The sequence below is a fragment of the Schistocerca nitens genome, chromosome 1, assembly GCF_023898315.1.
Source record: "Schistocerca nitens isolate TAMUIC-IGC-003100 chromosome 1, iqSchNite1.1, whole genome shotgun sequence".
Lineage (NCBI taxonomy): Eukaryota > Metazoa > Arthropoda > Insecta > Orthoptera > Acrididae > Schistocerca > Schistocerca nitens.
In genome coordinates this window covers 175,677,533-175,703,345 of record NC_064614.1, presented here as the reverse complement: position 1 = coordinate 175,703,345, position 25,813 = coordinate 175,677,533, and the positions used below count along the sequence as shown (strand labels likewise).

General features: G+C 43.4%; 1 protein-coding gene across 2 annotated transcripts in view; it reads left to right on the top strand.

Annotated features, from left to right (window-relative positions):
* The window catches only part of LOC126244856 (ras-related and estrogen-regulated growth inhibitor-like), a 619,627-nt gene that overhangs the window by 56,668 nt on the left and 537,146 nt on the right, over nucleotides 1–25,813 (top strand). The gene's annotated exons all lie outside the window — the stretch shown is intronic.

Here is a 25,813-nt window from a genome sequence, read left to right as displayed (position 1 = left end):
ACTCAGTTATAGCGAAGTACCTCATTAGTTACACATTCAAGAGTTCGTTTACACGGTACATAGCTATAACGCAAAACAGGTCTGGTTGAGGCTGTCATGTTACTTCCCACTGACATCTGAGGCCTTCTGCCTATTTACATACAATTATAGCATACAGCAAAAGACGTAAAGTGTTGCAACAGCAATAATGCTGTTCTTTTACACTAAACATGTTTTGGGTTTCTAATCAAAATTCATCTGTTGAATAGATTCAGTCATAATATTCTCTGCAGAATCATTGCAGTCACAAATGAACTAATTTAATAAAAAATTACAAAATTTTTTGAAGGTCATAATACTCGCCGTCGACTAAAGAAAATATTTATTTCACTACCGCAGTTTCGACCTTAAGGCCATTATTAAGTGATAATTTTGCGTCATAACGTGTCAAACTTTAAATTCTTCCGACAAATATACATGTCACCGCTTTTCTTTTATTGTTATTTCATCCCATCGTTCCAAATGGACGCGGAGGGGAAAGGGGGAGGGGGGGGAGGAAACGGGCGGAGTCAGCGGTACAATATTTCACTCTTCAGGCAACATCATTTTTAAAAACCTAACAAGGATATGAGAAAACATATTAAGATTGTTTATCTTTTTAAATTTTAAAAACTCATGTCGTAACGGTTAATTATTCGAAGAGAGGGCCCTGAAGCACTGTACCTTAAAATCTGAAGGACCTGTACTGGGAGAGAAGTAATATACCGAAGGAGATAGCATGTTCCATAGGGTTGAGGGGTGTAGGTAGAAGAGATAGGGGTCTGTTAGGTAGGAAACCTATGGAGAAGAAGATAGGTGTTGCGGTGGATAGTGGGTACAGGGTGAGGAGGAGTTTGATAGGTGGGTAAAGTAGTGGCATAAGAGAAAAGCAGCGGGGATGGGTGGAAATGGGGAGAGAAGCGCTGATGTGGAGGTTGGGAAGAATTAGAGGTGGTAGAAGGGATAAATATCCAGGCGGATCTCAGTATCTGGGAGAGGGAGTTTGTTGAAGTTGCTTTAGGATATTGATTGTGTGGAGGTGTAGGCACAGTGGAACGTGTTTATAAGGGCGCGGCGGCCTACCGGGGTTGGTGAGACAGTGGGGTTATTGCAATCTACTGTAGTTTGCGGATAGTATAGGAAAGGTCGAAGTGTTCGATATGACTGAGGAGAGGTGGTAATATGATGAGATGGTAAACAGGTTGATGTTCTGTATGCCGTTAAAAGGCTTCTAGAACTTTGGTAAAATGGACATGTCACCGACTGATACCAGTCTCTTCAACACACGAATTCAGCAAGACTAAACGAGCGCGATTCTCCGTACAACGAGAAGTTATGTGAACCACATGAACTATTATCCATGTTAACGTCCTTAACAAATCACAGTAAAACAAATGTTCTTACACACTGTTTACACGTGAACACGCAGTTGTGAAAAAATAACGGCTGCAGTCAGTGGTGAATTTAATGTCCTTTAAACAATTCTACATGACTGTGTAACCCAACCATGAGCAGTTAATTACTAAATTCTGTGAACAGAAACAGAATAGTAATACGACTGGGTTATTAATTCCGTTTATAAGACGTAATCTGAATATCAAAATTATTCAGTTTTAGGAATATTTCCAGTCCTGAAATTGTAATAATAATCTACATTTACGACATTTTTTGCTTATTAACTATGAGGATCGCTGTCAGCTGTCCGACAAGTACAAGGGAAACGGTGTACTTTAATGGAACATTTGCAAAATTAAAACAAATACGTACAGAATTCTTTGGCTTATTGAGTGAGTGACAGGATTCATTTGAGGAGGTTTAGCAGTTAAAGATAAAGCCGTATGGTTCAAAATGGTTCAAATGGCTCTAATCATTATAGGACTTAACATCTGAGGTCATCAGCCCCCTAGAGCTTAGAACTACTTAAACCTAACTAAGGACATCACACAAATCCATGTCCGAGGCAGGATTCGAACCTGCGACCGTAGCAGCCGCGTGGTTCCGGACTGAAGCGCCTAGAACCACTCGGCCACACCGGCCGGCGCAGAAGTAACAAGTGCTAAATACTTTTGCAGTGAAAGTGACTATAATATTGAGAGTTTATTCGCTGATAATGGCGCTGCTAAACTGAAAACAAAATTGTCTTGAGGTAATCGTTATTTCTTGGTCTACATATCTTTGGGTGAAGGAGGGGTGGGGGGGGGGGGAGGGGAGAGGGCAGTTGTTGTTTCCCTACAGGTGGCGTGAGCCGTATTCAAATATGTATGTGGCGGTAATGAGCAATGCTAAAACTTACGCTACACTTGGCCGAAACTGCGCACGGAATTATTTGACTTTTAGCTTCGTATCATCACATTTGTGTGATATAAGGCTGTCATCAACCGGAGGGTTGCCTTACCGCCACAGTGCTATACTAAATATGGTCCTATTGAAGATGGTATATTCTTGTCTTCCTCCAACCATCAAACTCACCCAGGAGGAACTTCAGTTTAATATGAAATTCGAACCACGGTGCAGCTCGGCATTTTTCATATCAACAGCTCCGCGAGACGTGAATGAAATAATAAGTTACAGATAAAAATCATTGGACTGGCCGACAAATCGAACCACAGATGATGTCGTCTAATATTTAAAGTCCTGAGACACCTAGCTAATTTTCAGCCTATACTATCATACCTAGTTCCGTATGAAAATGACGGATTCATTACGCAACTACATGTACCTGATGATGATCAACTTTGATCGAAGCTAGTCATACCGCAAAAATGAATGTGCTACTGAGACGGCAAAATAAACGATAAGGTTTAAGTATCAACGCAGTTTCTGAATCTCTCACGACGAATATGTCGGCAATAGTGAAATTTAGCATTATTTTTGTACCAAGAGGCAGTGAATTCTACGTTCAACGTTATTCCTCTCGCTTGCTCTTGAAGCGTTATGAAGCAATACCCGTGGGAAGTAGGCTAAAACGAGAGCGGATTCGAAATTTTGTAACATACAGTAGTCTTTATAGAAGCTGAGGGTGTCTGGAATGAAAGATAGTTACAATGGAAGTAAATAAAAGGGAGTATCAGATATGGCATCCTAGAAGTGAACTGACGCAACAGTGAGTATCTCACTTGGTTTCTCTCTTGTACATAGACACTGGCCGTTGTAAATATCGTGACGAAAGTCTTCTTTCTTATTACTTTTTAACTATATATTCATTCTAGCAAAGCTGCATGGTCATTAATGGCAACTGTTCTTTCGGGAACAGATATTACCGTCATGGCTTACCGGCCATTGACCTTCTTGTGCGAATGCACACGCTATGCCCAAACTCGTACGGGACTTGGTAGATTAATCTGCCACGAGTAATGAGTATCATGGGCGAACATCTATTAGGCGCACTATACTCTGTACCCTCGGTGGCTCAGATGAGCTAGCCGGCACGGTAGTTCAGCGTATACGGTCAGAGAGCTGGTTGGCCTCTGTAATAAAAAAAAAGTGAGTGAAAAGATCAAAAACGAACTTGAACGGCTGTCATCTGACGTCCGCAACGACCAAACACAACGATCAACAACGAAAAATGTTGTTGGTTTAGCGTAATGAGTACCGTCTCTGTCCTATAATGAGTTTTTGCCGGCACGGTAGCTGAGCGTGTTCGGTTAGAGGGTTTAGCTATTCTCTGTAATAAAAAACTGAGTGAACAGCCGGCCGCGGTGGTCTCGCGGTTCTAGGCGCGCAGTCCGGAACCGTGCGACTGCTACGGTCGCAGGTTCGAATCCTGCCTCGGGCATGGATGTGTGTGATGTCATTAGGTTAGTTAGGTTTAAGTAGTTCTAAGTTCTAGGGGACTGATGACCACAGCAGTTGAGTCCCATAGTGCTCAGAGCCATTTTTGAACTGAGTGAACGGATCAACGAACAATCTGACCGGGTGTCATCGGACGTCCGCCACGAACAAATTTAACGAACACTATAGGACAAAACGAGATTAAAAAAAAAAATGGATAGAGCGTCTGCCGTGTAAGCAGGAGGTCCCGGGTTCGAGCCCCAGTCGGGGCACACATTTTCAACATGTCCCCAATAAAGTATATAAGCGCCTGTTTGCAGCTCGGGTGTCCATTTAATTATCATTTTATTAATTTTTGATCGATGGAGTGAAAGGTGTTTCGCATTTGTTCAGACGCAAGAGCATCGACAAGGACAGATACAGCGTCAGCGTCCTGTTACTACACAAATATTCCCCACGCCTCTTAGGCCTCGGAGATTTAGATGCAACGATGCTGACGGTATCATAAAATTTGTCATGTAAACTCGAAACAGTAAACCAGTTTTCCAAGGATAGATTCCTACGCTGAAATGTTGTGTAAACAGACACTCGCTACCCGTGTTTATTGTTGTTCGAGGTAGTAATGAGCGCGCTTTAACGATATCGGGGTGTTGGGGAGCCTTGAGGAACAGGTTCCGGCGCGTCGCCCTCAGTCATTGGAAGCTATCGGCCCGTGACAGCCACGTGTGGTCGCCACAGCTGCAGCGCGTCACGGGACGCGCAAGGACGCGCATGCGCACGCTGCCGCTGTCTCACCGCGTGGGCGCGCCTCAGTCTCCTTCTCCTGCTGCTTCCTCGTTAACAGTGAGACTTACGCGATATAAACACGTTAAATGAGTTCTATTAAATGTCCTTGGCACGCTTCTCCCGATAACTATGAAAATCCGAAATTTCGACCTGTGTCAGCCTCTGTGTTGTGTACATAGTTCCGCGTACTCAGCGCGTACACAACTTTCCCACTAGAGCGCGCCCCGCTAAGCACAACAGCGCAGGCGCAGCGCTCGTCTGTCTCCGCATTACGAGATGGCGCTGCCATAGAGACGGACCAAATTCTGCTTCGACCGATCCGCGTATTAATATGTAACGCAGCCAATGAGATTGCTGCTAACGTAGAACCTTTTCTCCTCGCGGATCACACTCGCGCAGTAATACCTGAACGCTCGAGGTATTATAATGAGCGTACAGACCTCCGATTAGTCAGTCTGCCTTAGTCTGCATTTGTCTGCACCTATCTGTACCAGTCTACATTACTCTGTACCAGTCTATAATCAAGTTTCAGTCTGCACCTAATAAGGTTACCATATTCTTGTACATAGCCATGAAGATAAATGTACAGACACTTTGTCAAGTATCAGAGATATGTGAGAATAAGATTAACGTACCAAGACCAAAGGAACTTCAGATTGTCGATTGTAAAGAGCATCCAGAATCAAGTTAAGGTTTATGATTGTTATTATTTTAATAAATGTGTGTGAAAATTAATCAAGTTCTGTTTAAAGTTGGTCACCGTCAATCTGCTACTCTAAGCGTGCAAGTGGCATTTCTGTCGTCTGACCTAACGGCAGAAGATAAACACGCCACGATAAGACCACGAGACATATTGCTGACACTCACCTACTTCGTTAGAGTGACAAGGCAAATAATCTGATGGTGTGTGTACCGAAAGTCTTACAGTACGCACACCACACTCTGGTCAGCAACTCTTGTTGAAGAAATAACGGAGATACATCTCGCCAGTAGGTTTTTTTGTTTTTTGAAAAATTTGTAAAAATCAGCCAACCGGTTGCATAGGTTTTCTATATACCTTGACCAGGTTTCGTCACCTCTAAGGGTGACTTCATCAGAAGGTAAGGTAATTACATGAAGAACATATCGTCAAAGATGTACAGTGATTTAAGAGCTGAATTGCTCAAGTCAAACATTTAAATATAAGACACAATGTTCTAAAAAAAGTCAAACATTGAAACATACCCCGCCAGTGTTACTTATGCTTTAATTTTTGACTTGAAGAACATTATGTCTTATATTTTAATGTATGACTTGAGCAACTCAGCTCTTAAATCACTGTACATCTTTGACGATATGCTCTTCATGTAATTACCTTACCTTCTGATGAAGTCACCCTTAGAGGTGACGAAACCTGGTCAAGGTATATAGAAAACCTATGCAACCAGTTGGCTGATTTTTACATACGTTTCAAATATGTGTATACGGTTGCCGCAAACGTCAGCCATTTTCAAAGTTTTTTTTTTTTTTTTTTTTTTTTCCAAGGCGTTTGGGTGTGTAGATCATGTTATCCTATTAGAAAGCCGGCCGCAGTGGTCTCGTGGTTCTAGGCGCGCAGTCCGGAACCGTGCGACTGCTACGGTCGCAGGTTCGAATCCTGACTCGGGCATGGATGTGTGTGATGTCCTTAGGTTAGTTAGGTTTAAGTAGTTCTAAGTTCTAGGGGACTAATGACCACAGCAGTTGAGTCCCATAGTGCTCAGAGCCATTTGAACTATTAGAAAAACTCAAACCTTATGGAATTGGCAGCTTTACGCTCAACTGGTTTGAATCATAACAAACGGAGCGCAGAAAGCTATGTTGGAAAAGTAGAAAATTTTTGTGACTTGGGGCAAATCACAAAGGGTGCTCCACATGTTTCAACTACAGGACCGCCTATTCCTTAATAATGTGAATGACCTTCCACTTGATATTCAACAAGCAGAATTGGTACTTCTTGCAGACGATACTAGTATCGGAATAAATCCCACTGGAGAGAAAGCCACAGAAAAGATCATTAATTATGTTTTTCAAAGAATTATTAAGTTTTTCACTGGAAATGGTCTCTCCCTTAGTTTTGAAAAACCACACTATATTCATTTCTGTATAACAGATTCAAACCGACAGATGATGCAGCAAATGATGGGGAGTCAGTAAATAAGAACGCTCAGAATTTCTGAGTGTACAATGCTCACATTGATGAAAACTTGAACCACGAGAAGGTTATTACTGAGGTCCTGAAACAGTTGAGCTACTAGCTCTTCGTATAATTGCTAGTCTTGGAAACAATCAAATTAAACTCGTGACTTATTTTGCATATTTCCACTCGATAACGTCTTATGGAATAATTTTCTGGGATAACTCAACACTTAGAAAGAAACTATTGACTGCACGAAAGCGAGCGGTAGGAATAATGTGGTGTTAACCGTCGGTCGTCATGTTGGAGCCCCTTCCGGAAGACAGACATTTTAACTGCACCCTTACAATAATATAGTCACGAATGAAATTCGTCATAAATAATCTCCCACAGTTTGAGAAGAACAATGATGTCCATACTTACAACATAAGAGGAAAAAGTGACCTTTATTACCCATTATTAAAGGTATTAATGGCTCAGAAATGAGTTCAATATACAGCAACAAATTTTTTTTTGTTATATGTCTAGTAACATAAAATGTCTGATCGGTAGCAACCCCAATTTCATTTCGTCTAGACAACTTCCATTCCATGGATGAATTTCTTTTGAAAAATGATAGCCTATATAAAAAAAAACCAAACTCGTTTTCAATTGTAGTTGCATGAATAGGACTAAAAATTATGTGATCATTATTGTTAATACTAATCATTTCTTGCTCCAAATCATTTCGATAAAAGTGTCGTTCAAATTACATGTGGAAAGTGTAACTAACTATGTAACTGGTGTAACCGTGCCATTGCGAATGGAGAAGACACTCGCTGTTGAGCAGGAATAGTAAATATTTTAGGATGGCATACAAAAGCCTCCTACTTCCCTCCCTGGACTAAGCTGACAACATAACTGTGACTTCAATGAAAATGCTCTGAAAATATCGCCCCTTTTTATACAAAATTTTTACCTCCGAAAGAAAAGTAACTCTAATCGTCGCTCTTTGACTGATACCTCGTACACTCAGTAGGAAGACCTTCATAGCGAAACGAGTAATTTAAGGATAGTTTGAACATGTATGTAAGTCACTGAAACATTGCGATGTGGTCCCCTGATAAGATCTGCAAATATATACGTACGCTTTCCTATAGGGATGATACGTGCAATGAAGATGGAAAATCTCACATAATACATTCAAATGTGTATTCACAATGAGCGTGGCCTACCTATTCTGGATCAGCAGGAGTTCTCGAAGATCGCAGCAACACAACTCTATTTTATACTTGCTGTAAATTGCATGCAAAGAATTTGGAAATTCTACCGATGGCAGCTTATTATAAAAACGTTTCTACTAATGAGGAACCTGTCTGTTTAATTGTGTTCTTATCAGTTACCAATTTGAAAAAAGAATACCTGAGCACAAGGGAAAATCACAGGAAAACCTGTTAATTTTCGGAAATGACTGTGGGACTAAAATGACTACAGAGAATTCAGAGTAACTTCTTGTTGTTTTTCAGTAAACAAGTGAGACTCTATAAATGAAACGACATAGTTTCAGATACTTTACTGGTAGCACACAGGTATGATTTTATGTATATACAGGGTGATTCAAAAAGAATACCACAACTTTAGGAATTTAAAACTCTGCAACGACAAAAGGCAGAGCTAAGCACTATCTGTCGGCGAATTAAGGGAGCTATAAAGTTTCATTTAGTTGTACATTTGTTCGCTTGAGGCACTGTTGACTAGGCGTCAGCGTCAGTTGATGCTATGATGGCGACCGCTCAACAGAAAGCTTTTTGTGTTATTGAGTACGGCAGAAGTGAATCGACGACAGTTGTTCAGCGTGCATTTCGAACGAAGTATGGTGTTAAACCTCCTGATAGGTGGTGTATTAAACGTTGGTATAAACAGTTTACAGAGAATGGGTGTTTGTGCAAAGGGAAAAGTTCTGGACGGCCGAGAACGAGTGATGAAAATGTAGCACGCATCCAGCAAGCAGTAGCTTGACTACAGTATCTGGAGATGTTAGAGAATTGGCTGTTCCCTCAGCTCGAACAAGAAGCACAACAATTCATATTTCAGCAGGATGGAGCGCCACCACATTGGCACTTATCTGTCCGTAACTACCTGAACGTCAACTACCCGAGGCGATGGATCGGCCGCCAGGCAGCCCGTGACAGAGCACTTCATCACTGGCCTCCAAGAAGCCCTGATCTTACCCCCTGCGATTTTTTCTTATGGGGGTATGTTAAGGATATGGTGTTTCGGCCACCTCTCCCAGCCACCATTGATGATTTGAAACGAGAAATAACAGCAGCTATCCAAACTGTTATGCCTGATATGCTACAGAGAGTGTGGAACGAGTTGGAGTATCGGGTTGATATTGCTCGAGTGTCTGGAGGGGGCCATATTGAACATCTCTGAACTTGTTTTAGAGTGAAAAAAAAACCTTTTTAAATACTCTTTGTAATGATGTATAACAGAAGGCTATATTATGTTTCTTTCATTAAATACACATTTTTAAAGTTGTGGTATTCTTTTTGAATCACCCTGTATAATGAGGCGGCGAGTGAAAATTTGTACCAAGGCTGAGAATCGAACATGGGTCTGCTGATTGCTAGGTTGGTGCGCTAGCCACTAAGCCATCTTGACGTAGAAGTTCACGCAATTGCACGGATTACCTTGGCACGTCTCCCTCCTAGATCCAAATTCTCACTGCCGCCCCGGTCTACTTTAAATTTCCACTTGCCCCCCTCTCCTTTCTTCTCTCTCTCTCTCTCTCTCTCTCTCTCTCTCTCTCTCTCTCTCTCTCTCTACACACACACACACACACACACACACACACACACACACACACACACACACGAAATTACTTAAAATATGATTATAATTTTAATGGCTCTGAGCACTATGGGACTCAACTGCGGAGGTCATTAGTCCCCTAGAACTTAGAACTAGTTAAACCTAACTAACCTAAGGACATCACACACATCCATGCCCGAGGCAGGATTCGAACCTGCGACCGTAGCGGTCTCGCGGCTCCAGACTGCAGCGCCAGAACCGCGCGGCCACTTCATAATTTTAATATACTAGCTATATAAAATGGTAGCAATGAAATTAAAAGTTATTTGAAATGAGTTATATGGAGGTTATACGCCTAATCTATCATGTTCTTATTGCAGCATCTATTCACACATTCATCCCAAGTGATTCAAAGATGTCAGAGTGGAAAAAAAAAGGCCACGATGAACGTTTGAGGATTTGATTAATGCAACTCCCGAGACCAATGCGACTACCGAATACGATGTTTAGGAATTTAACCACAGTGTGTTACATCATTTGCTTATATTATCTTCAGAAACTTGTGATCGGTGTTAAAATCAATAAAGGTGCTGAAAACAAATCCGGTTTACATCTGTATCTGTACTCCGCAAGTCTCCTTACGGTATGTGACGAAGTGTACTTCGTGTACTACTGTCCCTTTGGTTCATACGGTTCAAATTGCTCTGAACAGTACGTGACTTAACAGCTGAGGTCATCAGTCACCTAGAACTTAGAACTACTTAAACCTAACTAACCTAAGGACATCACACACATAGATGCCAGAGGCAGGATACGAACCTGCGACCTTAGCGGTCGCTCGGTTCCAGACTGAAGCGCCTAGAACGGCTCGGCCACACTGGTCGGCTACTGTCCCTTTCCCCTTCCCCTGTTCCAGTCGTCGTGAACAGTTCACGGGAAGAGTGATTGCCGATATACGCCGGTATCAGGTCGAATTCTTTTAATTTTGTGTCATGGCCTTTCCACGAGAGGTGTTAAGTGTTGGATTAGATTATATCCGTACGGTTTCAGCCAAATTTCAATCCGACAGATAATTCTGTAGGTTGCTCTAGGCTTAGTTCCAAGTCAGCCGCATATCTTGCTTCGCTATCCACACAAACGTGACTGCCCAGCCGAACAGTAACCGTGAACGAGCTACTCGACAGGGAAGCCTGAGAAGAGAAGAGCGCTGAGTCACACTGTCAGTATCAAATAACTCTCTGATGCCACATCTGCGAGACCGCCAAAAATAAAAAAAAGTGTGGTGCTTCTGATACCCTCAAAAATATCTTAAAAAAAGAAAGATGAAGACGTACGCCTGGTGAAACACTTGCGAGTAACAAGGAAAGGAGAAAAATCAGCTGATAAATATAAAATTAAAGCAGGCAAAATCTCACTTCTCCCATACTCTGCCATTTTTAGAGGCTTCATCAACCATTTTGAGACAGTCTAATTAGAACAGTTGTAACCAAATGGCAATGAGAAATTGGAGTGTCTGGTAGACAGCGAGATTGGTTTCATTGCTGATACTTACAAAACTGTTTTTCTCCGTATAATGTATGCATTTGTAGCTTCTGCTAATCTCAACGTTCAACATATTTGTAAAGGTCCTTGGTGAGTTGCTCAAATCTGCAGTTACCCTTCTGTGTACGGGTAAGTATTCGGCCTCCTCAATTAGAGCATGGTTGTTGGTACACGCATTAGTAAAGTTTATAGAAAAAAATCATTCGATGACTCAGTTTTTTAGCAGTCTACCAAAGAATATAAATCGAACCGGATCTTGCGCGTAAGCCGTCTTTAGTAGAAACTTAACAGCTGTGTTGCAAATGGTATTAGGAAAATATTTTGAAAAAAAGTTTAGAGTTAAGTTTCATTTGGTAGCGAGACCATTAGATACGATTAGAGTTAATGCGGGACAGACAGTTTAAAGTTTTGTTTCGAAATTGTATGTGAAAAATTGGCGGCTAAAACCGATGCTAGACCATGATGAATAGCAATCTTCCCAGATATCCGTATATGTTGTCGAATCTCTTCCAAGCATAACGTACTCCATTACTGAGCGTTTCAATTAATTAGCATTTATTCTAGAGTAGCTGCACGGTCATCAATGGTATCTGTTCTTTCGAAAACAGTTAATATCTTCATATATAATTAAATGGCTACCCGGCAATTGACCTTCGTCTGTGCGAATGGGAATGCGCACAGGTTGCCCGAACCCTTACGAAAATCGTCAGCTTAGTGGGCGCGAGTAAAGAGCGGATGGGCAAAGTATCTATTCGGAACATTACGTATGTAGATTGTGCACAGTTGGGAATGTGGGTCTCACGGGAAGCGGTGCAAGGGATAAGTCCCTGTAGTCGCGCTATTCATCTCTGTCCTCGGTGGCTCCGATAGATAGAGCGTCGGCCATGAAAGCAAAAGATCCAGGGTTCGCGTCCCGGTCGGGGCACAAATTTTCAGCTGTCCCCATAGACCTATGTCAACAACACCTGTCGGCAGCTGAGGGTTACAATTAATTATTATTTAAAAAAAATTGTACACATGTTATACGGCACTTTTTATTGCAATTCGTCTATACTGAGACCTCCTAAAACATTTACCATTCCTCGTGAAAGTATAGAAAAGTAGATTATATGCAGGATTTTACGTAAAAATAAAATTGATAAGGAAAGTGTACTTTCTTATTTTTTACTATTAAAAACAGTCTTGATCACGATTTATTTATTAAGGTGACCGGTTTCGACCACTACTGTAGTCATCTTCAGACCTACAAGTCGTATACAAAGCTTTAATTAGAGGGCTACATACATTAAAGAAAATACATAAAGCTATAAAACGATGAATTATCATTGAGTAGGAACCTCTTTCTGCTCGAGAATCACTACTAGAGAAACCAGTGCACGTCTTACTATATATAATGGAGGCTCCGCCCACTTCTGACGGCATGATGTCATTACTAACCAATGAATTATAAGTCGAATAACGACGCCATGGTGAAGCTGAACATCGTTGCAAAGATGAGGCAGCAGGCTTCTTTCCACTGAAGTTGTTGTTCAAATGTGTGTGAAATCCTATGGGACTTAACTGCTAAGGTTATCAGTCCCTAAGCTTACACACTACTTAACCTAAATTATCCTAAGGACAAACACACACACCCATGCTCCAGGGAGGACTCGAACCTCCACCGGGACCAGCCGCACCTGAAGTTGTTGTAAAGTCGATAGGAAAAGTAGTGGTTGCCATGGTGAGGCGTGCAACTTCACCATGGGAACCAGTGGTTCCAAATGGTTCACTAACAGGCCTTGAGAGCGCAACCCATGTGTACTGTCAAACCGAAGTTCATTTATCCTACATATTTAAATATTTTAACGCTTATTAATTGAAAATAGCTGTATAATAAGCTAAGTTTATTGTGTGTTTATTTTTATTTCTTGACAATGTCCTTTTAACTAAGAAATTTTACATTGTTATTCGACTTATAACTCATTGGTTAATAATGACATCATGCCGTCAGAAGTGGGCGGAGCCTCCATTATACAGGGCGAGTCACCTAACATTACCGCTGGATATATTTCGTAAACCACATCAAATACTGACGAATCGATTCCACAGACCGAACGTGAGGAGAGGGGGTAGTGTAATTGGTTAATACAAACCATAAAAAAATGCACGGAAGTATGTTTTTTAACGCAAACCTACGTTTTTTAAAATGGAACCCCGTTAGTTTTGTTAGCACAACTGAACATATAAACAAATACGTAATCAGTGCCGTTTGTTGCATTGTAAAATGTTAATTATATCCGGAGATATTGTAACCTAAAGTTGACGCTTGAGTACCACTCCTCCGCTGTTCGATCGTGTGTATCGGAGAGCACCGAATTACGTACGGATCCAAAGGGAACGGTGATGGACCTTAGGTACAGAAGAGACTGGAACAGCACATTACGTCCACATGCTAACACCTTTTTATTGGTCTTTTTCACTGACGCACATGTACATTACCATGAGGGGTGAGGTACACGTACACACGTGGTTTCCGTTTTCAATTACGGAGTGGAATAGAGTGTGTCCCGACATGTCAGGCCAATAGATGTTCAATGTGGTGGCCATCATTTGCTGCACACAATTGCAATCTCTGGCGTAATGAATGTCGTACACGCCGCAGTACATCTGGTGTAATGTCGCCGCAGGCTGCCCAAAAAAAAAAAAAAAAAAAAAAAAAAAAAAGTTTCAAATGGCTCTGAGCACTATGCGACTTAACTTCTAGAGTCAAGAGTCATCAGTTCCCTAGAACTTAGAACTACTTAAACCTAACTAACCTAAGGACATCACACACATCCATGCCCGAGGCAGGATTCGAACCTGCGACCGTAGCGGTCACGCGGTTCCAGACTGAAGCGCCTTTAACCGCACGGACACAGGCCGGCGCAGGCTGCCACAATACGTTGTTTCATATCTTCTGAGGTTGTAGGCATATCACGGTACACATTCTCCTTTAACGTACCCCACAGAAAGAAGTCCAGAGGTGTAACATCAGGAGAACGGGTTGGCCAATTTATGCGTCCTCCACGTCCTATGAAACACCCGTCGAACATCCTGCCAAGGGTCAGCCTAGTGTTAATTGCGGAATGTGCAGGTGCACCATCATGCTGATACCACATACGTCGACGCGTTTCCAGTGGGACATTTCCGAGCAACGTTGGCAGATCATTCTGTAGAAACGCTATGTATGTTGCAGCTGTTTGTTACAACACGCAACTGATTGTCGGAGGTTTCAAGCGTCAAGTTTAGGTTACAATATCTCCGGATGTAATTAACATTTTACAATGCAACAAACGGCACTGATTACTTATTTGTTTATATGTTCAGATGTGCTAACAAAACTAACGTGGTTCCATTTAAAAAAAAACGTAAGTTTGTGTTAAAAAACTTACTTCCGTGCATTTTTGTATGGTTTGTATTAAACAATTACACTAGCCCCTCTCCTCACGTTCGGTCTGTGGAATCGGTTAGTCAGTATTTGATGTGGTTTACGAAATATATCCAGCGTTAACGTTAGGTGACTCACCCTGTATATAGTAAGACGAGCACTGGTTTCTCCAGTAGTGATTCTCCAGCAGAAAGAGGTTCCTACTCAATGTTAATTCATCGTTTTATAGCTTTATAACTTAATGTACTTTCTCTAATGTACGCAGCCCTCTAATTACATCTTTGTGTACGACTTGTAGGTCTGAAGATGACCACAGTAGTGGTCGAAACCGGTCACCTTAATAAATAAGTCGCGGTCAAGACTGTTTTTAATAGTAAATATTTGAAACACATTGATCACTGTCACTTCCATAATGTATTCAAAAGTATTTTTTTTATTTTTATTTCACTGCGGCACTTACTTAAAAAAAACACGCGTCACAATTAAATTATTTGTGTAAGTATTTCCCTGGTGAGTACGGGATTATAGGAGAACGTAGCGTGTGTCGGCGGGCGCAACGTATGCTTCAGAGGAGTGAGGCTGCGGCGAGAAGAGGCTGTCGGCGTTACGCAAGGCGCCAGGGCCACGCCGCGGTGCGGGCAAGGCCGCAAGGTCGCACCGCTGCTGCCGCGGCTGCTCCTGCCACCGGAGAATGTGGAGCACGGCCGCTGCCCCCGGCAGGCGATACGCTGGCCTGAACTGGCCTGGGTTGGGCGCAGGCGTCACACAGGCAGTGCCAGGCGCGGTCCTGCGGAACCGCCCTAGTTCGTTATTGACCCCTAAATACAGCTCCTCATCTTTATTGTGCAACAGGTGGCTGACAATGAAAATTATCCGAAATCATTCAGGAAACCGGCCCGGAAAACAATACACCACTGGCCATTAAAATTGCTACACCACGAAGATAACGTGCTACAGACGCTAAATTTAACCGACAGGAAGAAGATGCTCTGATATGCTGCTCAGAGCATTCACACAAGGTTGGCGCCGGTGGCGACACCTACAAGTACTGACATGAGGAAAGTTTCCAACCGATTTCTCTTACACAAACAGCAGTTGACCGGCGTTGCCTGGTGAAACGTTGTTGTGATGCCTCGTGTAAGGAGGATAAACGCGTACCATCACGTTTCCGACTGTGATAAAGGTCGGATTGTAGCCTATCGCGATTGCGGTTTATCGTATCGCGACATTGCTGCTCGCGTTGGTCGAGATCCAATGACTGTTAGCAGAATATGGAATCGGTGGGTTCAGGAGGGTAATACGGAACGCCGTGCTGGATCCCAACGACCTCGTATCACTAGCAGTCGAGATGACAGGCATCTTATCCGCATGGCTGTAACGGATCGTGCAGCCACGTCTCCATCCCTGAGTCATCAGATGGGGACGTTTGTAAGACAACAACCATCTGCACGAACACTTCGACGACGTTTGCAGCAGCATGGACTATCAACTCGGAGACCATAGCTGCGGTTACCCTTGATGCTGCATCACAGGAGCGCCTGCGATGGTGTACTCAACGACGAACCTGGGTGCACGTATGGCAAAACGTCATTTTTTCGGATGAATCGAGGTTCTGTTTACAGCATCATGATGATCGCATCCGTGTTTGGCGACATCGCGGTGAACGCACATTGGAAACGTGTATTCGTCATCGCCATACTGGCGTATCACCAGGCGTGATGGTATGGGGTGCCATTGGTTACACGTCTCGGTCACCTGTTGTTTGCATTGACGCCACTTTGAACAGTGGACGTTACATTTCAGATGTGTTACGACTCCTGGCTGTACCCTTCATTCGATCCCTGCGAAACGCTACATTTCAGCAGGATAATGCCCGACCGCATGTTGCAGCTCCTGTACGGGCCTCTCTGGACACAGAAAATGTTCGACTGCTGCCCTGGCCAGCACATTCGCCAGATCTCTCACCAATTGAAAACGTCTGGTCAATGGTGGCGGACCAACTGGCTCGTCACATTACGGCAGTCACTACTCTTGATGAACTGTGGTATCGTGTTGAAGCTGCATGGGCAGCTGTACCTGTACACGCCATCCAAGCTCTGTTTGACTCAATGCCCAGGCGTATCAAGGCCGTTATTATGGCCAGAGGTGGTTGTTCTGGGTACTGATTTCTTAGGATCTATGCACTCAAATTGCGTGAAAATGTAATAACATGTCAGTTCTATTATAATATATTTGTGCAATTAATACCCGTTTATCATCTGCATTTCTTCATGGTGTAGCAATTTTAATGGCCAGTAGTGTAGTTACGACAATCGTTGTCACGACATGGAAACAGCTTTCAGTCTTACAGAAGAGGGTATTAATGACAACTGTTACAACTACCATAGTGAAGCAGGGGAATTGTGGTGAACATACACCAGAGTGACATCGACGCGCAAGTCATTGAAGTGGCGTGAATTCGAAAGACTTGCACCAGGCGAACGGTCTACCCGACAAAAGTCATGAGACAGCGATATGAACATTTACAGATGGCCGTGGTGTTACGTACACTAGGTTTAACCCCACGAAGCGATGGACTCAGGTTGTCAACAAGGCACTATGAAAGCTGGTGGTGGCTCCATAATGGTGTGGGCTGTGTTACATGAAACTGACTTTCTTCTCTGAGCAAACTGAACCGTTCATTGACTGAAAATGCTTATGTTCGGATGCCTGGAGACCACCTACAACCATTCAACAATGGAATTTTACGTATGACTTGTGTCGTTGCACGTGCATGGCGGAAGTGTCATTCGTACACAGGTGATTCCGGCGAAAAGGTTTCCGGCCGGACGCTGTGTCTGATGTGTTCTAGGCGCTTCAATCCGGAGCCGTGCTACTGCTGCGGTCGCAGGTTCGAATCCTGGCTCCGGCATGGATGTGTGTGATGTCCTTAGGTTAGATACTTTTAAGTGTTTCTAAGTCTAGGGGACTGATGACTTCAGATATTAAGTCCCATAGTGTTCAGAGCCATTTGAACCATTGGAAAAGGTTTCCGACGTGATTGTGGCGCACGATGAGAATTTCAACTTTAAACGCGGAATAGTACCTGTAGCTAGACCAAAGAGACATATCATGTCGGAAATCATTTGGGAATCTTCAATTCTGAGAGCCACAAATTCAAAGCTTTTGGTGCGGCTGGTCCCGCCGGAGGTTCGAGTCCTCCCTCGGGCAGGGGTCGGTGTGTTTGTCCTTAGGATAATTTAGGTTAAGTAGTGTGTAAGCTTAGGGACTGATGACCTCAGCATTTAAGTTCAATAAGATTTCACACACTTTTTTTTCAAAGCTTTTGTATGTCCATCCTTTTAGCACGAGGGCTCTGGGACGGCGGCCGTTTACTATCGTGACAAATAATTAAATAATAAGGACGGCTGTAGGTGTTTTTATTTATCTGTCACAAATTCAAAGAGTCCGACGTGGATAGCAGATTTCAGGCATTACCTGTCACCACCGACAACGCAGTGGCAGACGGGCTTAACGACAGAGAGCAGCGCGTTTGCGTAGAATTGTCACTGCTGAAGACAAGCAACACTGTATGAAAAATCTGCCGAAAGGAATGTGGGATGTTCGACGAATGTATCCGTTAAGACAGTGCGGCGAAATTGGCCACGGCAGCACACGTCCGACGCAAATGCCTTTGCTAACAGCACGACATCGCCTGCATCGGTTGGACTCTAGATGACTGGTGGCCTGGCTTGAGTCCCGACTTCAGTTGGTAACAGCTAATGTAGGGTTCGAGTGTCGGGCAGACCTCACGACGCTGTGGTCCCACGTTGTCAACAAGGCACTACGCAAGCTGGTGGTGGCTCCTTAACGTTGTGGGCTGTGTTTACAGGGTGTTACAAAAAGGTACGGCCGAACTTTCAGGAGACATTCCTCACACACAAAGAAAGAAAATATGTTATGTGGAAATGTGTCCGGAAACGCTTACTTTCCATGTTAGAGCCGGCCGAAGTGGCCGTGCGGTTAAAGGCGCTGCAGTCTGGAACCGCAAGACCGCTACGGTCGCAGGTTCGAATCCTGCCTCGGGCATGGATGTTTGTGATGTCCTTAGGTTAGTTAGGTTTAATTAGTTCTAAGTTCTAGGGGACTAATGACCACAGCAGTTGAGTCCCATAGTGCTCAGAGCCATTTGAACCATTTTTCCATGTTAGAGCTCATTTTATTACTTCTCTTCAAATCACATTAATCATGGAATGGAAACACACAGCAACAGAACGTACCAGCGTGACTTCAAACACTTCGTTACAGGAAATGTGAAACGTCCCCTTTGAACAATTGTACAAGATTGTGCTTAAACTGACACACAATATTTTGTTAGCGCAACGCAATCTGACTTTCAATAATCCCTACAAAAGAATGGGCCCTGACTAACATTAACCTATGCGTTTCACAAATCGCTTACCTCACAAAAATCTTGGTTACTCGAACTACTGCAATACAGCAGGCGCCACTACTGCCAGCTAAATAAAAGATTCAAACTACGGAAGGCACTAACTACTGATAGGGATAGTTAGCAAATGAAAGATTTTGATAGAGAACAACCAATGTACACTCCTGGAAATTGAAATAAGAACACCGTGAATTCATTGTCCCAGGAAGGGGAAACTTTATTGACACATTCCTGGGGTCAGATACATCACATGATCACACTGACAGAACCACAGGCACATAGACACAGGCAACAGAGCATGCACAATGTCGGCACTAGTACAGTGTATATCCACCTTTCGCAGCAATGCAGGCTGCTATTCTCCCATGGAGACGATCGTAGAGATGCTGGATGTAGTCCTGTGGAACGGCTTGCCATGCCATTTCCACCTGGCGCCTCAGTTGGACCAGCGTTCGTGCTGGACGTGCAGACCGCGTGAGACGACGCTTCATCCAGTCCCAAACATGCTCAATGGGGGACAGATCCGGAGATCTTGCTGGCCAGGGTAGTTGACTTACACCTTCTAGAGCACGTTGGGTGGCACGGGATACATGCGGACGTGCATTGTCCTGTTGGAACAGCAAGTTCCCTTGCCGGTCTAGGAATGGTAGAACGATGGGTTCGATGACGGTTTGGATGTACCGTGCACTATTCAGTGTCCCCTCGACGATCACCAGTGGTGTACGGCCAGTGTAGGAGATCGCTCCCCACACCATGATGCCGGGTGTTGGCCCTGTGTGCCTCGGTCGTATGCAGTCCTGATTGTGGCGCTCACCTGCACGGCGCCAAACACGCATACGATCATCATTGGCACCAAGGCAGAAGCGACTCTCATCGCTGAAGACGACACGTCTCCATTCGTCCCTCCATTCACGCCTGTCGCGACACCACTGGAGGCGGGCTGCACGATGTTGGGGCGTGAGCGGAAGACGGCCTAACGGTGTGCGGGACCGTAGCCCAGCTTCATGGAGACGGTTGCGAATGGTCCTCGCCGATACCCCAGGAGCAACAGTGTCCCTAATTTGCTGGGAAGTGGCGGTGCGGTCCCCTACGGCACTGCGTAGGATCCTACGGTCTTGGCGTGCATCCGTGCGTCGCTGCGGTCCGGTCCCAGGTCGACGGGCACGTGCACCTTCCGCCGACCACTGGCGACAACATCGATGTACTGTGGAGACCTCACGCCCCACGTGTTGAGCAACTCGGCGGTACGTCCACCCGGCCTCCCGCATGCCCACTATACGCCCTCGCTCAAAGTCCGCCAACTGCACATACGGTTCACGTCCACGCTGTCGCGGCATGCTACCAGTGTTAAAGACTGCGATGGAGCTCCGTATGCCACGGCAAACTGGCTGACACTGACGGCGGCGGTGCACAAATGCTGCGCAGCTAGCGCCATTCGACGGCCAACACCGCGGTTCCTGGTGTGTCCGCTGTGCCGTGCGTGTGATCATTGCTTGTACAGCCCTCTCACAGTGTCCGGAGCAAGTATGGTGGGTCTGACACACCGGTGTCAATGTGTTCTTTTTTCCATTTCCAGGAGTGTATTTACCTCAATAGTCATAATATATATAGCAGTTCATGACAAATTTCAAAACTCCGCCATCTCTCTCCCCACATCCACCACTGCTGGCGGCTCACCTCCAACTGCGCAACGCTACGCACTGTTCACAGCCAGCTGCCTAACACTACAATGGAGAGTATTACAACAATGCAAAGCAGCCACAGACTGCACACAGCACAGCCAGTGATTTTCATACAGAGGTGGCGTTACCAAAAAAAAAAAAAAAAACCTAAACAGCCTACTTACAAATGTTCAAAATATCCTCCGTTAGCGAGGATACATGCATTCACCCTCCGTCGCATGGAATCCCTGATGCGCTGATGCAGCCCTGGAGAATGGCGTATTGTATCACAGCCGTCCACAATACGAGCACGAAGAGTCTCTACATTTGGTACCAGGGTTGCGTAGACAAGAGCTTTCAAATGCCCCCATAAATGAAAGTCAAGAGGGTTGAGGTCAGGAGAGCGTGGAGGCCATGGAATTGGTCCGCCTCTACCAATCCATCGGTCACCGAATCTGTTGTTGAGAAGCGTACGAACACTTCGACTGAAATGCGCAGGGGCTCCATCGTGCAAGAACCACATGGTGTCGTACTTGTAAAGGCACATGTTCTAGCAGCATAGGTAGAGTATCCCGTATGAAATCGTGGCGGTGAATCGAGGAAGTACAGTACATACTGACGAAACTAAAATGGGCTCTAACATGGAAATTAAGCGTTTCCGGACACATGTCCACATAACATCTTTTCTTTATTTGTGCGTGAGGAATGTTTCCTGAAAGTTCGGCCGTACCTTTTTGTAACACCCTGCATATGCAGTGGTCTGTGTAGTCTGATCCAACTGAACCAGTCATTGGCTGGAAATGGTTATTTCTGCGTACCTGGAGAGCATTTACAGCCATTCAACAATGGAATAATTGTGGATGACATGCACCGTTTCACCGGGCCACAGTTATTCGCGATTGGTTAGAACATTTTGGAATATTCGAACGAATTATTTGGCCAATCAGATCGCCCGACATGAATCTCATCGAACATTTATCGAGGGGTCAGCTCGTGCACAAAATCTTGCACCGACAATACTTCTGCAATTATGAACGGCTGTACGGGCACCGTGTTTCAAAATTTTGCAGGGGACTTCCAACGAGTTGCTGCACTATTCCGGGCAAAAGGACGTGTGATATACGACACTTGGCATTTGAACATGTTAAGCAAAAATTAATAACGCTTGTCCGCAGCTCGTGGTCGTGCGGTAGCGTTCTCGCTTCCCACGCTCGGGTTCCCGGGTTCGATTCCCGGCAGGGTCAGGGATTTTCTCTGCCTCGTGATGACTGGGTGTTGTGTGATGTCCTTAGGTTAGTTAGGTTTAAGTAGTTCTAAGTTATAGGGGACTGATGACCATAGATGTTAAGTCCCACAGTGCTCAGAGCCATTTTGAACCATTTAATAACGCTTCCTAGTTGACCCTTACAAGCACAGAAGTCACATCGTAAGAAGGTCAGAAAGAGGAAACGGTTTAAGTATTAATTTTATCATGTTAAAATTCACAAAATTGTGAGGGGAAAGTACACGAACCCCAATTTTACAGTACTTTTTAAGTGCACAATAAAGTTGGTGGCATAGGAGGAAGTCGGTGGCATAGGACGAGGGGAGAACGTTAAAAATCTCTCCGTGCACGCATGTACTGATGCTTAGGTGGCTTTTGCAGGTCAGTGTGAGGTGGTTTCCCCTCTTGATATACTGCAGGTCTCTTATATTGCTCGTTGGCTTCCCCTACAGCTCTATGGTACGCTGTAATCAGTTTTCATAAGAACAAGACGAAAAAATGAATCTCAAAATACACGAAACTGAAAGATTGCAACACAGTTATCAAACAAACCGAGAGAACATGAAGAAATCCAAACGAGAACTTGAAAAGTAATCGGGAAAATTTTCGACCCAAACTACAATCAATTTGCGACATACAAAGAGCGATTAAAAAATATGAAGAGTGTACCAACTTTTATTCGGATACAGAAAACAGTAGGCTAATGTTATATGGTCTTATTAAAAGAATGGATGCAACTAGATTAACTGGACAGATTCCACGAAATTCACAGTAAAGCTAAAACTTTAACTATTAAGTGTATGGATGCATTAAAGAAGACCTTGGGGAAGCAGGTATAACACAGCTTAATATACCAAACAGAAAAAATTGCAAGCAAAAAATTCACGAGTGGACGTTTGGCCTGATAGAAAAAAATGGCTCTGAGCACTATGGGACTTAACTTCTGAGGTCATCAGTCCCCTAGAACTTAGAACTACTTAAACCTAACTAACCTAAGGACATCACACACATCCATGCTCGAGGCAGGATTCGAACCTGCGACCGTAGCGGTCACGCGGTTCCAGACTGAAGCGCCTAGAACCGCACGGCCACACCGGTCGGCCTTGATAGAAAAGCACAAGAAGACTGGAACAACTTGGTGTGACGAACGGAAAAGAGCCCATTCTGAGAGAATGATAGTAACATGGGCACAAAGGAGAGCTAAAACAAAACTTTGAAAATGCCCCTTGCTGTAAATCATGTTGTTCAGTAAGACCCAAACATGAATAATAATAACAATAATAATAATAATTATTATTATTATAAAAGTATGTACATCGTTTTAAAGTAATAATATTTAATTATTGTAAAACACAAAAAACGTGTAACATGTACTAATAATTAACCTGCAAAATTGTCGTGTCTGCCTATTTGTCTGTCTGAACACGTTCTCCAAAACTACTAGACGAATTTTCACGGGGTGTCTGCAGATACCTTGAGTATAGCTTGGGGTACTGTATAGGCTTCATTTAATGAAAATCGGAACACGGGAAAAATAAGATATTGTAAATGAAAGGTTTATCCTTATTAATATATTTAACTGTTAATTACTTTGTTGACGACTAATCCCCTGAACTGATTTCAATGAAATTTGGTGCGGAAGTAGCTCGAACCTGAGGAAGAGCATAAACTGCTTCAAAAAGTGTGTACTATAAGAAACTTATTGATTTGAAGATTACTAGGGGAATTAAGAAAAAAAATTTTGCTGTGAGGAAAAACTATTTACTCTTTAGCTTTCCACGTTTATCATATTTGTGAAAATACATTTGTTCGTTGACATGAGGTGTGTCATAATATTCAAAGTAATGATTACAATGCTTATAAAATTTTCAATATGCTTAATTCTTACTGCTACATGACTTGTTGCGTAATATACACGTTGTATGTAATGTATAGCTACTTCGATAGCGCACTCCTGCCCGTGTCCCGGTGCTGCACAGGCCGACGCATCTGGCATTGGGACAGCCCTGGAGTGGGGAGGGCAGCTGATTGCTGTTGCAGGTGTTGTTATTGCACGTACAGCAGCTTACTTACCATCACTCATCAAAACAAAACTACTGACTTGCGGCCGTAGCCGTAACAGCCAATATAATAATAATATCACTGGCCAAGAAGAAAATCTTTTCGCGGTTTCATGAACAACTCACACTGTTTGTGGAAGATGATAAGCTCTTCAATCCAGAAATAATTTGACAATTTCTGTACTGGCATCAGGTTTCATGTAACAATGGTTTTGAAAAAGCTTATCGCACCCTATACGTTAAATGTACCTAGTGAATTGACACACTTGCAATAACATTTCAAGATGTAAACAGCACAAAACATCGATCAGAATGCAAAGAAAGCAAAGAAATCATTAATATAAGGCTACACAAAAGCAAAGTCATACATAAAAAACCACCCACTTTCTATCGTGAAAAAGAATATTCAATCCTTGTAACCGCCAAGTGAAAATCTCAGTCCGTTATTTCGACAAATTTAAATCACGGAAGAGATCGATCAGATCCCATTGAGACAAAACGTTTTTTTCATTTGATTCTCAGCGGCCTTGAAATGTTGGGCTGCCGTGCATATCTCCTTCGCTGTTTTCTGTGTTCATGACTGTATAGCACTATGTATGCTTTACTTACTTTCAGATCCTAAGGAGGCAGTGACATCGACAATTCTTCATTGTGACATACAGGCCTTATAGCAGACGGTAAGCTAGGAAACAGCAAAACAGCACAGTTTTCTTTGTTTATGAGGTTATTCCACCTATTTAACCCGGAGAAAAGTAAGTCTGTTGTGTGGTCAGGATTATAGTATACAACGAACAGCGTTTCTGTCCCAGAAATAAAGTTCGCAGCATTTCTTTACAATACGAGAAGTTTTCGTTTTTGTAATCTCAAAATTAACTCTCTCCCTTCCTCGTGAATGAATCTATCTATTAGTGAAAAACCGTTTCAAAGTCTCTAAAGTATTTGCTGCGATTAGCTTTTACATTTGGAGAAACATGGTGGAGGACTTCAAATTATGATATGTATACACATTTTGAAATGATGAATCCCTTAAAAGTTGTCCTTTAAAATTCAAAAATTAAAGTATTCAAAAACAATAAACCATTTATGATAATGTATATCAGACGTAGAAACGTGATAGAATGGAGAGTTGGAACAGTAAAGCCAGCTTTCCGACAATGGATTTTAAGAACAAATTTCGAAGCACAGGCCTCAGGTTACGTATGTTTACTTACTTTAATGAAAACGGGTTAAATAAGGAAAAGCAGAATAACAGCAGGCACAACATTTCTCGACACCTATCTTTCTTTTAAAAAATGAAAACGAAAGCTTTTGGGAGCTTTGATGTTGCACCTCGTTTACAAGCTTTTTAATATTAGGTCGCACTCCTGAGTTGGAGCTCGACGATTTTAAGCCTTGTACAGACGTAATGTCAATTAACGCCGCATGGGTGGCTGGTATATCAGGAGTCGTATAAATTTAACTGTGTTTGCAAATTAATCTAACGATTGATTTCTGTTAGTTGACAAATACCTCGAAGAAGTATAAAGGGGCAGACATTTGTTCCATTACCACATTTGTAATACATGTGTGTGTGTGTGTGTGTGTGTGTGTGTGTGTGTACGCGCGCGGGCGCACGTAACGTACGACTCGCGAATAGAATCAAGGGGACGGCCAAACGTTCCATTCCGACGGACGTATCACCATCAGAATCACATGCTCTCACCTCATGAGACACTGCAGAGAGTTTGGTATTTAAACCAGGACACTGGCGCGAGATCTGGTGATCAGGAACTTTACATCACCACCTCTCCTTCCCTTTCCGGGAAAATACTGGCAATGAAAATGTTTTCGCCACCAAGATTCGAACGCCACTGCGCCAACGTGCGTTAGCGACGTGTTTTTCCCGGCTACGGAAGCGGGTTACTGTAAAACATGATTTTTTGGCATTT